General features: G+C 44.4%; 2 long non-coding RNA genes across 2 annotated transcripts in view; one reads left to right on the top strand and one right to left on the bottom strand.

The window, feature by feature from the left end:
* Positions 1-6839, top strand: part of LOC107144886 — a 62280-nt gene that overhangs the window by 12257 nt on the left and 43184 nt on the right. The window lies entirely within an intron of this gene.
* Positions 342-3016, bottom strand: LOC125612994. The gene is made up of 2 exons (XR_007343501.1): positions 2942-3016; positions 342-2851 (listed from the first exon to the last, which is right to left on the bottom strand). It is a non-coding gene; the product is annotated as an uncharacterized LOC125612994 (long non-coding RNA).

Here is a 6839-nt window from a genome sequence, read left to right as displayed (position 1 = left end):
ACATCCCCTGTCCTTTTAATTTTTTTTTTAATTTTGAGACAGGTTCTTGCTAAGTTGCTGAGCCTTGAACTTGTGATCCTCTTGCCTTGGTCTCCCAAGCAGCTGGGGTTACAGACGCGGACCACCATTTCCAGCTAGCTCCTGCTCTTGTGTAGTTTCTGGACTACTCACCCCAACCATTTCAGAAGTAACAGCACTTCTGAAGCGTGGTCCACCCGCCCCCAAACTTTCCCTGCTTCACATTATCAACCTCCCTTACCTACAGCCAGGGTAATTTCAACATGTCAACGTAAAACAACAACTGTACTTTAAAGGCAATAAGAAAATAGTGAAATAATAAATAAATAAGAACATACTTTATTCAGAGACAAATCTGAGTGACCATGGCCAGGGAACATGGATTCAAGTTACCCTAAGATGACATTTTCAACCATGGGGAAGAGATTACATGAACTTTTATAGGCACAGAACAAAAGAAAGTCATAAATCAATACATTTGCCAATTGCACTGTTGGGTGCATCAGGTAGGCTGTCCAGAGCAGGATGGGAAAATCTTTTCTATAATGCTCTCTTAAATTGTTCTTAGCTTTAAGGCTGGTGGAGACCAGAAGTCCAAGAAGCTCGGTGATATATTCTGAGAATCTTATTTATTAGTAACCAGAAAGTAAGGTGAGATACACAAGGCAGGTGAAAGGGCCTAAGACAGTCCAAGAAGATAATTTTGCTTCCCGACCCGCAATATTCCGTCTCTCCAGAATCCCAAAGTTCTAGTCGGCCAAGCTCAGGCAGTCTGCAGGATCTTTAATACAGATGCAGCTTCTTCAGAGAACTTCAGTTCAAAAAGGTAACTCATTTATGCGTTTCTTCTTCCATGTTTACATTCTAAAAATGTTCTTGGCTTAGACCTGGTGGCCACACTGTAATTACTCTCTGTTTGTTGCTGGTAGTTGAGGAACTTGTCCCAGGACCTGGTCCCTTTCTGCCTAAGCATCCAATAAGTACTATTATTTCACAGAAGCCTCTGTCTCAGGAGTTTTGGTGTAAGGGTTGGGGATGTAGCTTAGTGGTGAAGCACTTGCCTAGCATATGCAAGGCCCTGGGTTTGATCCCTGGCTCTGCCAAGAAAAAAAAAATCCCTTGAGGCAGGTTCTCAGGGAGCTGTGACCCCCCTCTCCCTTGTATCAATAGTGCCAGTTTTCTCTGTGCTTATGTGCCATGATTGATTCATGTCTGGCTCCACCAGTATACCCTCAGCTCCATGGGGACGCTACCAAAATCCTGTGCCAGAGGCCTGACTCTGGGAGTTTCAACAAATCAGGTTTATAAATTTCCCCCAAAAAACAAAACAGAAGAGGCCATAGTGAAAAGCAGGAAAGGAACTTTGTAGTCAATATGACCATATCAGGAAGGCAAGTAGGGTCAAGCATCTGAGCCCTGTCTTCTGGATGCCGACATGAGCTTTAGGTTTATTTATTTGTTTACTTTTGGGACTGGGGATGAAACCAGGGGTGCTTACCACTGAGCTACAGCCCAGCCCTTTTTAGTTTTTGAGATAGGGTCTTGCTAAGTTGCTTAGAATCCTGTCAAGTTACCCAGGCTGCTCTTGAACTTGTGATCCTCCTTCCTCAGCCTCCTGAGTCATTGGGATTACAGGTGTGTGGGCTGCACCTGGTGAGCTTTAGTTTTAACTAGAGGAAGAATTGGGGCAGGAGCTGGCAGGCATGCATAGTTAAGCAATTTTGATCACACTGTGGTTTACTTGATCATTTTGTTCTGGTACTAGGAGGTGGCTCTGGAGAACTTCTTATCACTTGAGGGGGCAATCTCCATTTGCTTCAAGGAATATTTTATGTGATCTCCCATGAAACAATTGCTGCTGCTTGGGGGGGGGGGCATTCTCATAACGGGGTGAGGTTCCTGCAAAGCTCTGCTGTCCCTGGAAGGCAAGACACAGGGCAATGAATGACTGGAGGCTTGTAGGCACAGCTCCAGGGGTCAGAAACAGGGTGTTGTAAACGACCCTGCAAATCTTGCCTCGGTCTTGAAGGGGAACAAGGCAGGTTAGGTGCATTTAGGGCTAATAAACCTCAAATCACCAGTTTTTAGATGCATGCTCCTTCAATGATTCACGTGCAGAGCTGAGCTGGTCACAAAGTTTAAGGAAATAAGGGGGACAGACACATCATGAAGGCAGAGATGCCAAGCTTTGTCCTGTTTGTAGTTACCCACTGGGCACCTGCACGCCTGGGTAGAGTCACTGCTTTTAGCAAAAGTCAATTCTCCAAGTGCCTGTTGAGTGACAGTGACCTGAGGCTGGAGTGCATCTGAGGCCTTCTGGGAATGGAGAGCAGACTAGCATGCAGTACTCCATGGCTGAAGGGCACTGAGGAGGAGGAGCAGCCAGGGGTAGGTGAGGCTGGTCTTCCAGCGCATGATGGGCCCATTGCAGTTTTTGTATTTTTTCTTAAACAGGAAGAACAAAAACAAAAACAAAACCCTCCATAGGTTTTTCAGCAGCCAATTCTCTAAGAGCCCTCTTTCTTTCCTGAGGGAGGAAACATGGAAGGGACCAGAGGAGACCTGGGAAGAACATTTAGGGAACATTAGAACATTGGTCCAGGTGAGAGATGACGGTGGTTTGGAGTAGAGAGGTTGGAGTGGAGATGGAGAGGAGGAATCCGGGAGCTATTGTGTAGGTACATTCTCTGCATTAAGTACAAACCACTTGTTTCTCCTTAGTTCCAGGAGGATTTTGATGTGCAGGCTGCTTCCAGTCTTTTATTTCCCTCCTTGTATATGTCTTTTGAACTTTTAATTATCCCTGTTATTGAAGCTCCATTAATTGAGATTGCTGCAAAATTGAAAGAAGTCATTTATAGAATACAGTCATCTTAGGTGGGAACACAATTTTTGGGATGAGCTCTACTATGAAGATTCTCACCGTGCGCCATCTCACAGATGCCCTGAATTCATGGCAATTTCCCGTGGTGCCCCATGACACTCTCCAACAGGGCCTTTAAAAAAAAAGTTATTTTATTTGTTCTTTCTAGTTATACATGACAGTAGAGTGTATATTGACATACAAACATGGAGTGTAACTTCCCATTCTTGTGGTTGTACATGATGTGGATTTACATGGGTTGCGTATTCATATGTGAACACAGGAAAGTTATGTCTGATTCCTTCTACTGTCTTTTCCCTTTCCATAGCTCCTCCTTTCTCTCCATCTCTCGTGTCCCATCCGGTGAACCTACTACTCCCCACTATTGTGAGTCAGCATCTGCATATCAGAGAGAACATTTGGCCTTTGGTTTTGGGGACTGGCTTATTTCATTTAGCATGACAGTCTCCAGTTCTATTATTTTCTGGCAAATGTCATAATTTCATTTTTTCTTCATGGCTGAGTAATATTCCAGTGTGGTTATAGACCAAATTTTCTTTATCTATTCATCTGTTGAAGGGCACCTAGGTTGGTTCCATAGCTTAGCAATTGTGAATTGAGCTGCTATGAACAATGATGTGGCCACGTCACTATAGTATGCTGATTTTAAGTCCTCTGGGTATATGTTGAGGAGTGGGATAACTGGGTAAAATGGTGATTCCATTCCAAGTTTTCTGAGGACTCTCCATACTGCTTTCCACAGTGGTTGCACCAATTTGCAGTCTCAATGAATGGGTGTCCCATTTTCCCACATGTGTCAACCGAGCCTCTTAACTGTGGAACTGTTAACAATTTGGGCCAGCTAATTCTTTGTTGGGTGGGGCTGTCCTGTGAGCTGTAGGATATTTAGTAGTGACCTCTACTCACTAGATACCAGTAACAATCATCCCTTTAGTGTGACAATGACAAAAAGTCCTCAGATATTGCCTAACGTCAAAACTGTTTCCAGTTGAGAATCTCATGCCTACAGAACAAGGTCAGAGGAAGCCCTGTACGTGGGACTGAGCCTGTGAGAATTCAGTCTCCTTCCTTCTGCAGACTGCGCCCCTGCCATGGGACATACACAAATGAACATTAACCCACATGTGTGCACTGACTCTGATGAAATTGCCCTCTTAAATGCTTTCCTATATCTGCATTGAGTTTGAAATACCACTGGATCAAGAGGTTTATGGATGGTTATGTGCCCACCAAACATATAACTAGCTAAGCCCCCCATTTCCCATCACTGTTTTTCTGCTTTCTCTCTCTCTCTCTCTCTCTCTCTCTCTCTCTCTCTCTCTCTGTGTGTGTGTGTGTGTGTGTGTGTGTGTCTGGGGGACATCCAGCCACTGAGCCATCCCCAGCCCTATTTTGTATTTTATTTAGAGACAGGGTCTCACCGAGTTGCTTAGTGCCTCACTTTTGCTGAGGCTGGCTTTGAACTTTTGATCCTCCTGCCTCAGTCTCCAGAGCTGCTGGGATTACAAGCCTGCACCACCGTGTCCAGCTTTCATTTCTTTTATGTGTTGGAACTAAACCCAGCAGCACATTAGAACTGAGTTACATCCCTAGTCCTTCTTATTTTTTATTTTGAGACAAGGTTCTCACTAAGTTTCTGAAGGTCCTGCTAAGTTGCTGAGGCTGGCCTTAAACTTGTGATCCTCCTGCCTCAGCCTCCTGAGTCCCTGGGGTTACAGGTGTGTGACACCATGCCCAACCCATCACTACTTTTCATCATCTTACCTATGGTCTGCCATTCGACCAGCGCGAGCTTCATAAAAGAAGGTTCGATGCATAAGAAATTGCTAGTGAGTTTTAAATTAAAGAGACAGGTTCTCATTTACCTTTAACCCCAGCTCCGAGACGGCTTCTCCTAGCTCCTGCCTGTAGCCACCTAATGCAGTGGCGAGGTTTACAGAAGAGACTAGCGAGAGAGGGAGAGCACGCCAGGGAGTGAGCTTTTATTGGGAAAAAAAAATTCAAGGGAAAATCCTATCCAATGAAGGTTAAGGGGGGCAGCATCCCAAGGTCAGGGCCGGCGATAGGGTCTTCAGGTCAGTGGCCAGGCACGCCTCTGCATGGCCAGGCACGCCTCTGCACGGACAAGCCCTCGGACCTGGGAAAGGGTGTGGGATGGCTTTAACACCACTATGTCTAAGCGCCTCTCACCCAGCCAGGGAGGTAACTCAAATCTCGTGCCAGGATGGCCTCCCACACTATGGAACACATTCTTTAAAGTCCAGTTTAAATTTCATTTCTTCCATGAAACCTCCCCACCTACTCAGCTTCCTTGTCTGGTCAGGTCAGTTGAATGATTGATTGATTCATTCATTCAAATATTTCCCGAGCTTTTACTAGGTGCCAGGCATTGTTCTAAGTTCTGGGAATACATCAGTGAACAAAGCAAAGTGTGTACTCTCATGAACTTACATAGGAGAGGGAAAGAAACAATGAATGAATGAATGAATGAATGAATGAATAGTGTGGTGTTAGGGAGTGACCGTTGAGATTTAGAGGGCTTGCTACTCTATTCTCCTTCTGATCTGTACTAGGTAGCCTGTAAAGATGGCCCACAACTGTTACTTCCTTCTCTGCATGTGCATGCTGCTCTTTATATCAAGAATTTGGGCTGGTGGGTAACCTGGCTCAGGGTTAGAGCACTTTCCTAGCATGCATGAAGCCCTAAGTTTGACCCCCAACACTGCCAATAAACAAACAAAAAGAATCTGGGTTGGCTCCATAACACTTGACTAATAGAATTTAGTGAAAGTGATTTTTCAGGATTTCCAATATCAATTCTTAGAAAAGATTGTTGGCTTTTTTTTGTTTGATTTTTGGTCTTTGGTACTACAGACTGAATCCAGGGGCACCCTAACACTGTGTTACAACCCCATCCACTTTTATTTTTATTTTTTAAATTTTGAAACAGGGTCTTGATAAGTTGCTGAGGGTTTCACTAAATGGGTGAGGCTGGTGTTGAACTTTTGATCCTCTTGCCTCAGGTTCCCAAGTAGCTGGGATTACAGGTTTGTGCCACTGGGCCCAGCTAGTTGACTTTCTTTTCTTTCCTTTCCTTATTTATTTTTTACTTTATTTTCTTGTGTGTCATTTTTTTTTCGTGGTGCCGGGAAGCGAACCCAGGGCCTCATGATGTGACACAGTGGCTCTACCGCTGAGCTACACCCTCAACCCAATTTTATGCTTGATTCTAGAATTGGCAACGCTTCATTCCAGTAAACAGATTAATAAGTGTTTGGTAAGACTGAGCAAAAGAGTTTGGTTTTATGGACAGAGAAAGACTGAAGAAAGAGAAAAAAAGAACAAAAGGCAGATTGGTTTTTTCAAAGTGACTTTCCCTTTAAGGCAGGGGCAGGGGACAGAATGATAGGAAAACAGTTAATATCAGGTTATTTCAAGTATTTTTTGTGTAAGAATTAAAGGAGAGAGAGAGCTTCATTATCATTTCAATTGAAATTGACCTGTTTGGGAAATTTGCCTATAAACATTCATAATCCCGATTTCTCAGAAGATCAGATAGCTTAGTTTCAGATTGGTGATGTGAAACCTTAACGTGAGTGATTTTATTTTTATTTTTAGCCAGGACTGTTGGGGCCGAATGCAGGCGCTTAATCCAAAACAATGGCCTCCTGTGCTTTGTGTTTAACAGGGCAGAGCGTCTGAGCTGGGAGTGGAGGGGCTGTGTGGTTCCTGCAAGTGGGTGAAGCTGTCAGCTGGGACCGAGAGAGTCTAAGTGCCTGGGAGCAGGTCCTACAATCAGGTTTAACACCTGGCTGGTTACAGATGCCTTCAGAACACAATAGCAAAACAAAAGGTGTTTGCTTTGTGGGAAGCTGGTCTAAGCCACCTGGGTCAGTGGAGTTTACAACTCAAGCTTCATATGGGTGTCTGTGATGTG

The sequence above is a fragment of the Marmota marmota genome, unplaced genomic scaffold, assembly GCF_001458135.2.
Source record: "Marmota marmota marmota unplaced genomic scaffold, marMar, whole genome shotgun sequence".
NCBI lineage: Eukaryota > Metazoa > Chordata > Mammalia > Rodentia > Sciuridae > Marmota > Marmota marmota.
The sequence above is the reverse complement of the archived record's forward strand: the minus strand, read 5'-3'. Positions and strand labels throughout refer to the sequence as shown.